This window comes from Gavialis gangeticus, unplaced genomic scaffold, assembly GCF_001723915.1.
Source record: "Gavialis gangeticus isolate Ggan-Ray unplaced genomic scaffold, GavGan_comp1, whole genome shotgun sequence".
NCBI classification, from domain to species: domain Eukaryota; kingdom Metazoa; phylum Chordata; order Crocodylia; family Gavialidae; genus Gavialis; species Gavialis gangeticus.
Window position 1 is genome coordinate 164,896,548 of NW_017729024.1, and position 9,110 is coordinate 164,905,657.

General features: G+C 63.8%; 1 protein-coding gene across 2 annotated transcripts in view; it reads left to right on the plus strand.

The window, feature by feature from the left end:
• Positions 1–32: 32 nt before the first annotated feature.
• Positions 33–9,110, plus strand: part of FAM214B (family with sequence similarity 214 member B) — a 47,343-nt gene continuing 38,265 nt past the window's right edge. Inside the window, exon 1 of one of the 2 annotated variants that reach the window (XM_019518042.1) lies at positions 33–185. The gene's annotated coding sequence lies outside the window, so the exon portion shown is untranslated. Of the gene's footprint in view, positions 186–8,446; positions 8,809–9,110 lie in introns of those variants that run through there. The other variant, XM_019518043.1, reaches the window with a different exon arrangement.

The window sequence follows — 9,110 nt, forward strand, 5'->3', positions numbered from 1 at the left end:
GCGGGCGGGGAGCCGGCTCCATCAGCTGGGAGGAAATGGGCCGCAGGCACGGAGGAGCAGAGGGAGGTGGCCGGCGGGTGGCCCAGGGCCTGGGCTGCAGCAGCACCCACAAGCCGGGCGCGGGGCCCCCCCAGGGCCAGTGCTACCGCCACTGCGCGCTCGCCAGCCCTGCACCCCCCTGCCGGGTAAGTGCGGGCCCCGGGCGCTGCCAGGCTGGGGCTGCCGCAGCTCTCTGCCCTCTCCCAGCTCCCTGCAGGGTTAAGCCACCGCTGGTGCCCAGTGGCTGGGGGCTCCAGGCCGGATCCCAGTGACAGCCGTGCCCCTCTCCCCAGCCCGGCTTTGTCTGCCCCAGCCTGGCCATGGGGGTGGATGGGGGCTCCCTTCCCCAGGGCTGGCAGGCTGTCGCTGTGTGCCGGCCTGTCCGCCTGCCCCCCATATCACCGCGGGGTACCCCCCACTGTGCCAAGGGTACGCCCCACCTTGCCAGCACTGGGCATCCACAGCCAGGCAGGGGGCAGGTTCTGTGTCTTGCAGGCTGACCCCCACTGTGGGGTGTGGGGCAATCCCTGCCTGCGCTCCCGTCCTCCCAGCGCTGTAGAGGCTTTGGGGAGGCTCCTGGGACCAGCTAGGGCACAGCCCCTATGTGCCCCCCAGGGCACTGATACGTGACCCGTTCCCCACCTTCTCCAATTGGTGCGAGCTTGCCGTGCTCTGCCCGGGCCCCAGGAAGGGGTTGGGAGAGCTTTCGCCTCCCCAAGCTGCCGTGCGAGCTCTGGTGCCTCCCTCCTCATTGTCTTTGCTCTGCACATGTGCGCTGAGCCAGGGCCGTACCTGGGGTCCCCACCGTGATGCGGTATGTGTGCGGGGGGGAAGGGAACCAGCCTCTCGCCCTCTGGCTTGCTTTGCTGGGATGCCTTCTCCGGGCTGGCTTCCCTTGCAAGCCAACCACAATTGGGGGTGGCTGGAGCAGGCCAGAGCACCCAGCTCAGCCCTTCAGCCTGCAAACCAGCTTGGTGCTGGAAGAGTGGCGTGGTGCGTGGAGGCTGCAGGTGTTGTAGCCCTGCTTGCTTCTGCGTAGCCTTGTGCATGGAGGGCTGTAAAGAGTTAAATGACATGACTGTGGCCCATGATGGGAGGGCTTTTGGGGTCTGGAGTTGGCTGGCGAGCCTGGCCGTAGTGGTACTGTTGTGGCAGGCCTTTGGGGGGAAGTGGGGGACAAGGCTTCCAGGACCTGGGGTGGGGAGAGAGGACATCAGCATAGTCCATTGGGAAATGCTTCTGGAAAGTTTGGAGCCAGACCCCAACAGGAAGAGGAGGGTTGGGACAAGACCTGGGCATAGGCTGGGAGTCAGGAGTCGGGTTCCCGGCTGGACCGATCTGCCCTGGGCAGAAGCACGGGGCATTGCTGTTCTCTTTGCTTCCCCTTCCCCTTCTTCTCCTTCCCAGTGGTGGGAGCTCTGGGGCAGGTTTGCAGGGCACAGCAGGAGGGGAAGCAAGGCCTGACGTGCCAGAGAGGGGCTGGTGAGTCAGCTGGGCAGGGCGGCGTCACTGGCACACTTCCAGATCAGCAGGCTGGCGGAAGAGGTGCACTGAGCACAGGGCAGGAGGTGGGACTCGAACCCTGGGCCGCAGCCAGGGGAGGGAGGGTGTCCTGGCTCAGGTGCGGCAGTGACCTGTGTTCCTAGGGCCCCAAGGGCAGCAGGAGCCAGGCGCTGGGTGACCCGGGGAGCGGGGCGGGCAGGCTTCTGGAGGACAAAACCCAGGCATGTGGTGTCAGCCATGGGCCCTCAGCCCCACGCGCAAGTCTTGCATCCGAGCTGGCGTCTCTACCATAGCAAGCGGCTCTGACCCTGGCATCACCTTGAAGAGAAGCAGCGGAGCCAGATGCAGCAGGCCTGGTCTGGGCTGGGGGGGCACGTCCTTCTCTAGGCAGCACCCAACTTCGGGCCACCTCCCGCCCAGCCAGGCAGGTCTCATGGGACAAAGCCAGCGCGAGGGGGGCAGAGCGGGGAACCCAAGCAGAGGCCATGGGGGGAGACTCCAGGGACATTGCACCACAACAGGCCTGGACATCGCATGCGGCTGTCGGGCAGGAAAGGAAAATTCCCGTCGCTTTCGTGTGACCACTTGTGCATGTGCCTGCTCTTGGGAGTGCCATGGGGGCACAGCTGGCGGATGGGCACCAGCAGATGTAGCCAGCGAAGGAGCAAGGCCGAGTGGTGCGGGCCAGGACATCGGGGTGCCTGGGGTTTTTGGTGCAGGGGGTTTGCTGGCAGACACCCAGGCTTTTCTAGCCGGCCCTGAGGGCTGGCGAAGGTGCCGGAGTGAGGAGTGCCTCGTCGATTTGGGCTTGTTGCTGGCCAGAGAGGAGTTGGCAGTCTAGCTGATGGGGCTCCCAGGCTGGCTTGGTGTGCGCGGAGCCCTGGCAGTTTCTCTCCCTGCCGCAGAGCTCTGCTCCCCCTCTAGGCTTTCACACAAAGAAATTGCATTTCCAGCCCCGGCTGCTGCAAAAATAGCAGTGCACGTACCTCGGGCGGGGGCTGCATGCAGACTGAGGAGGGCAGCAGGGTGCCTCTGGGCCTGGGCCCTGCCCAGGAGGCGGAGATGGTTTTCCAGGAACACCCTCCGTGGACTTCCTGGACCAGGGGTAGCTGCTGCCTTGGCTTTGCTCTGCCTTTCCAGCCCCACGTCCCTGGCTGAGGATGGCAGGGACATGCCGCTCTCCAGCTGCCTTTCCTTTCTGGATGGCCACCAGGACCTACGCTAGAGCAGCCTCCAGACTGCACAGCTTTGTTAGGAATTGGGTAGACCAAAAGCACAAGGAAGACCGGGGCGTCTCGAGCAGGAACGGAGCAAAGGGAGAGCCAGCCCAGAGGCTCGGAGTGAAACCATCGCTTCCCCGTTCATCCCAGTGGGGTGTTGACTCTGGAACCTAACGACCGACACGGCAGCACCGTCGACCGCTGAGCGGTTTGGCAGAAACATCCTGCTAACCCGCCTCTCCTGCACTCCTCGGCTCCTTCCCAGGCGTCGGCAACCTCATCTGTCCCCTAGACCTCCACCCCTTGTCTGTTGGCAGCTGCCTCCGTGCTGCAAGCGACCTGCACGTGCTGGCAGTCTAAGATGGGAAGAAAACATGCAGAGTTTCCCCGGCAGTTGGCCGTGTCCAACCGGTGCAGCTTGAAGCCTGTGATTTCCAAGCAGGAGGGCTCTGGCTGGCGCTGCCCAAGCTGCGTTCCAGGAGCCAAAGGGTCCCGGGTTAGGATTTGGACACGAGGGACGGCCGTGTGGTGACGTGATGAGTTTCCATGGTCTCTGCATGACCTGAGCCCCTCTCTGTCTTGTGGGCTCTGGCTTTTCCTGCTGGGAAATGCCTGCAGGGTGATGCCACTCTCCCTCCTGGGGACATGAGGCCAGATCCCTTCACAATGCTTGAGTTAGATCCTGGACTGAAAGCCAGGAGTCCTGGTGCCACCTCCTTATCCTGCATTTTAGCAGGGAACTGTCTTTTACCCTTCCCCAGTCTGTGAGCTGTTGGCCCATCTTGTCTGTCCTTCCCTGGCCAGGTTATGAGTGCTCCTCAGTGTGCATTTGGCATTCAATCTGGTCGTGACACTTACGCTCAGTGTGACCATGGTCAAGTCTCTTGTCTGTGCCGCTGTGCCCCCCCAGTAACAGACCACGGGCCTGTTCATGCCAGGAGTTATTCTGGAATAAGCTCCAAGTGCAAGTGCTCTGATCCTGGGACACCTGCACGTCTGTGCAGGGAGCGCCCCCAAACTGCTGCTGCGCTTGGTGTTCACACCCTGCTTCAATCTGGATGTTCGGTGGTGCACAGGCGAATGCAACCAGCTGGGATGCGAGGTCTGCGGCACATCACGGCGCTGCTGCTGACCTGGGAATGGAGGAGGGAAATGGATCATCTTCCTCCAAATGGAGGAAGCGCCTGGCTCCACCGATTGCCTCAAGCACTGGGCAGCACATGTCGGTAAAGGCAGCAGGTTTCTTCTGGCTCTGTGGGTTAGTGTTTGTTGGCGCTTTGCTACCATGACTTTTGCAACCCAATCTGTTGTCTCCTGTGCTCTTGTGGGATGTGATGAGCAGTATGTGGGGACCGCGTCTGTCCTAGTGACCCCAGCCGTCGTCAGTGCGTTAGCCGGGCGTGGCTGTGCCCCTTGTCCTCTTCCTGGCAGTTCTCCATTGTGATCAATGGCAAGTCAGTGCTTGTGGGGAAAGGCAGAGTCTTTACCCAGGAGAAAGCTAGAAGAGCAGCATGTGCCTTCCCCAAATGTGCTGCACAGACCCACATCTGGAGTCCTGTGTCCAGCTGTGGGCCCCCCACTGCAGAAAGGTTGAGGACATGGAGAGAGTCCAGTGGAGGGCAATGAAAATAGTTGTGGGTCTGGGGGACAGGACTGGTTGGGAGAAGCTGAGGGAAATGGGCTGATTGAGTCTGCAGAAGAGAAGACCGAGGGGGATTGAATAGCAGCCTTCACCTCCCTGCAGGGGGGCTGCAAAGAGGACAGAGCTGGGCTGGTCTCAGTGGGGGCAGATGGCAGAGCAAGGAGCAATGGGCTCCAGCTGCAGCAAGGGAAGTTGAGGTTAGATATGAGGAAAAACTTTCTTATGAGGAGGTGGTGAAGCACTAGAACAAGCTCCCCAGACAGGCGGTGGCGTCTCCATGCTTGGAGGTGTTTAAGCCCCGGCTTGACAAAGCCTTGGCTGGGACGATGTAGTTGGGGCTAGTCCTGCTTGGAGCAGGGGGTGGACTAGATGTGACCTCCTGAGGTCTCTCCCAACCCCCCTTGTCCATGTTTGTCTGAAGCCTGCTCGCTCTCCTCGGCAGGGAGGGAGGCTGCTGTACGTGCAAGGCTTGGCTACTGACTGTGAGGCCTACTTTGGACCCGTCCCGTGTGCAAGAAGCAGCTGTGCTGCAGGGTCCCCCACTGTTGTGTGTGGGGCAGGGGAGGCTGGGGAATGGGGCAGACCCTGCTTCATTCACGTTCCTACCCCCCAGGTTGGGAGGGCGAGAAGCAAAGTGTAAGCTCACAGCTCCGTTCAGTATATGCCTCATGCCCCTCTCCCCCTGCAGGAGCCCCCACACCTCACGGGTCTGTGTCTGCCCCACTTTGCACCATCAGGCTTGGAGCATGGCACTTTCCAGCTCCCAGCTCTGTGTTTGGGGTGCTGGGACTGCACACCCTCCGCGCGGGAGCTGCAGCTGGTGCAAAGACCCAAGCTCAGTCTGAGCCCCCCTGGTTATCCCTTGCCCAGTGGGGCCACTCCATCTCGCCCAGCAAACAGCTCGGCGCTTCCAGCACCCGTTGTCCTGCTGCAGTCTGTGCCCATCAGGGAGGCAGAGCAAGTGTGAGCAGCTGGGGCCCTGCTCTGGGCCTGGGGGGTCTGTCTCTGGACGGGCGGAGGGCACGGGTGCAGGGAGCCCTGCCTCCCCCCATTCCCCCCGCCACGCTGGGCCTTCTCTCTGCAGTCCTCCAGCACCGGTCCAGCACCGCCAGACCTGGACTTGAGCCAGGGGCATCCTCTGCCTGGGCCCAACCCGGCTCCTTTTGAACGAGGGGGGATCCGGCAGCGCCTGCCAGCCGGAGACGGTGGCTTTGCCCTGGCCATGCGTCACACCCCGGCTTGTGGTCGGGGCAGGTGACTCAGGCAGTGACTCAGGCAGGCGGTGGGTGAGTCAGCGGGGGGGTGTGGGGGACAGTTGGGGGGTGGCGAGGCTTGGTGAGGAGCTGGCTGATGGGGGCTGGGAGATGCAGGATGCCCGGGCTGGGGGAGCCTGCACTGAGGATGGAGGTGGCAGCATGGGCTCCCTTCCCTGCCAGGCTGCAGGGAAAGCACTTCAGCCCCTGTAGGGGAGATGCCTCCGAAGTCTGCAGCCACGGGGCCGTTCCCTGGGTGGATGGATGCCACTGCGTGGGAAGAGGCAGAGGCTTGGGGGTGATGCTAGCTGCCCGGGGGTGGTGGGCAGGGCATCCCAGTCCTGGGAGCTTGCACCCAGCCCTGTGTGCAGAGGGCTCTGGGCTTGCTCCCTCCCAGGATCCTGCTCTGCTGACCAGCTCCCCCCTGGCTGGCGCTTCTTCCGCCCGTGGCCTAGCCAGCCCAGGTGGACAAGGGCACACTGGCTTCTGGCTGTATCTGCTTCCCTGCCAGCCTTGCCCATCACTCTGCCCTCCCTCCAGGTCCAGTAGTGGATGCATTGGGGTGAGTCTGAGTGTGAACCGCAATCTTGTGGCTGTGGAGCCCTGACCGCCCTTCCCGTACTCAGCATCTTGCAATTGCCAGCACCTGTTCTTCCCAGCAGCCCAGCCTTCTCCTCCCGGTCCGTGGTCCGTGCGGGCTTTTTGCTTCCTCTCCTCCCCCTTCCGGGCTGTTACCTAACCCTCTTTCTGGGCATCGGTTGCGTGACTCGGCTGCCCCTGTTGCATCACTCGCACGGACCGAGCGGCAGCAGGTACGGTGGTCAGAGCTGGGCGGCCCCCCCCAGCAGCGTTGCTGAGTCTCTGCGCGGCGTGGGTGCTGAGTGGGACCCGGGCTGCCTGCGGAGGCACGTCCAGGCTGTGTTCATCTTCGGTTTGGGGGTGGAGGGGACACGTGTTCAAGCCATTTTGGGCCCTTCCTCTGCTGGGGCAGCCGGAGCAGCGTGGCCAGTGCATGGAGACCCCCTGGCCTGCCATGTCGGCTGCCTTGCTCTGCAGCTGCAGTCCTAGGCTCCCGTCTTCCCGCCGGGCCTGGACCCCCGTGCCTCACTGATGGGTTTCCCACCGGCCAAAGGATGGGGTGGCAGGGAGGTTCACGCATGGCTCACGGCAGTGGAAAGCCCCTTTCTTGGGCAGGTGCAGACAGGGCCTCAGCCCGGGAGGCTCCTGCCCATCCAGCATCATGGTGCTGGGCTCAGCGAGAGCCAGGCTTGCCAAGCTGCAGCAGGCAGGGAGGCGCGGTGTGCCGGGCACATCTTTGCCCTGCGTTGCGCGAGCAGGGGGCAGGTGAGACGCGGACATCCCTGCAGCCGTCCTTGCAGCCGCGGCAGCCTTATCTGCAGGCTGCAGCCTTGCCGGGCAGCGCCGCTGGCCTGACAACAGGCACCCAGGGCCTCGTCTGAAGGCTGTCACAGGAAGAGGAAGCGGTCTGCGACGGCACAGGTTGCAGGAACAGCAGACGGTTCCCATGGGGCAGATGCCGTGTGCATGAGCCTTTACCCTTGCCTTGCTCCTGCATCCAGGGCTGAGGCCCTGCTCTTCACGCTGCTGCATCCCGGGCGGTGGAGAAGCAATGCAGCCCGGAGCAGTGCAGCGGCTCTGCGGGGAGTGATGGGAGTTGCCGGGGCTGACGGGTCGGGGGACATGGGTGCCGATGGAGCGACATGGGGTGAAACGGGAGCATGTGTTGATGGGGCAGACAGGGCTATGCGGGGGGCTTCTGATGGAAGGAGGAGGGCAAGGGCAGGGGCAGGGGAGGACGGCGGCCCCCTCCCCTCGTGCCCCAGCCACCCCGAGGGTCAGGCCTCGCAGCGGGGCTGCACCCCACGCGAAGGGGGCTGTCGTGGCTAGTCCCACATGCGCAGGTGTGTGGCTGTGACCCACAGCAGGTGTTCGCCGGGAAGCTTTTCCAAGCCTGTCGGCGCAGGGCTTGCGCCTGTGGCGTGGGGCTTCTCCTCGCTGCCCCAGAAGCTGCGCTCCCCTGCGGGGAAGGGCCCCGCGCCTGCCCCAGGGGTGGAAATGCAGCAGAGACGGGGCATTGGGGCCAGCACTGCCCCTCGGGGGAGCTTGCCAGGCAGCGCCAGCCTGACCATGGCGAGATCCTTGCATCGGCCTGGCTGGCGCAGTGGTCTGAGGGGGAAGAGGCAGCTTTTTCTTTCATTTAGCAACAAATACCAGCCTGGAGAAAGGAGGCCGGGGGTGGAACCGTGTGTGTTCATTTCCCTTGTCCTAGGCCCAAATCTCCTCCTCCAGCACCCGTTCTGCGCTGGGTCGGGGACCACGGGGTGTACCCTGCGTGGCCCTGAGCTCTGCACAGCGTCCTACGGGGAGCTCGTGGCCAGGACTTGCCCCTGACGGGGAAAGCGGCCGGACCGGAGACCCCAGCATCCTACAGCGTGCAGCGAGCTGCAGGGAGAGTCCTCCCCACCCCCAGCTTGGCTGCCTCCCTCGCTGCCTCTTTGTTTTCTGACAGAAGACTCCCATCCCTTCGCATGTCAGCCCAGGAGCAGCAACCCGCTCGGGGGAGTACATGTGCATGTGTGTGTGTGATCCGCAGCGCTAGCGAGCGGGGGGGAGTCACCTCTCTCCCCCTGAAACAGCCGGCGTCTCACCGCTCCCCGTCCACATTCAGCCCTTCTGGCGTGGCCGGACCGCGAGGGTCACCGGCTCCCTCTGACCGCGGTGGGATCAGTCCCTTGGCACGAGTACGGGCAGGGGGCTCGGGGGCCGGTGCAGGGTCTCCATCACGGCTCAGCGGTGCCAGAGAGAGGTCCGGGACTGGTCCGGAGAGGGGTGGAGCAGAGACCGGGGGCAGCCGTGCTCTCTCCGTGTGCAGCGTTTGCGCTCTCACTTTCGTGAGCACCAGATTCCCGTGCAGGGTCCGCGGCCGCGCTCCGGCGAGAGGCTCCGATTCTCCACGTCTCCCTTTGCCTCCCGTGTGTTGCAGCGCCCGCGCCGCCTGGGCTCCCAAGCGCTTTGCCTGGCTGCGACATGCCTGCTAGGGGTGTTATCTTTGCTCGCTGTCCCCCACGGCCCTCCTCTTCCTCCGCCAGGCAAGCCCCAGCGAGCTGGAGACAGGAAAGCGGAGACAAAGGTCTGTCCCCAGCTGGGGCGGTCCCCTCCGCCAGTGGCTGCCGAGCATGATTTTTTTTCCCCTCTCCCTTGCTTACGTGTTGCAGGTTTCTCGGGTTCCTGGTTCGGGTTTGAGCTGGCAGGGCTAGGCCGGGTGTGGGGGGGGGAGCTGGCTGCTTCTCAAAAAGGGCTGGTCGTCCTGAAGGACTTGAAACTGCTTTCCATTCTCTGACTGCTCTTTCCTGGGGCCTGTAAACCGGGGGGGGCGGGGGGGGGCTTGGATGCGGAGACGGAGCAGGGGCTCAGGAGCAGGGTGGGGGAAGG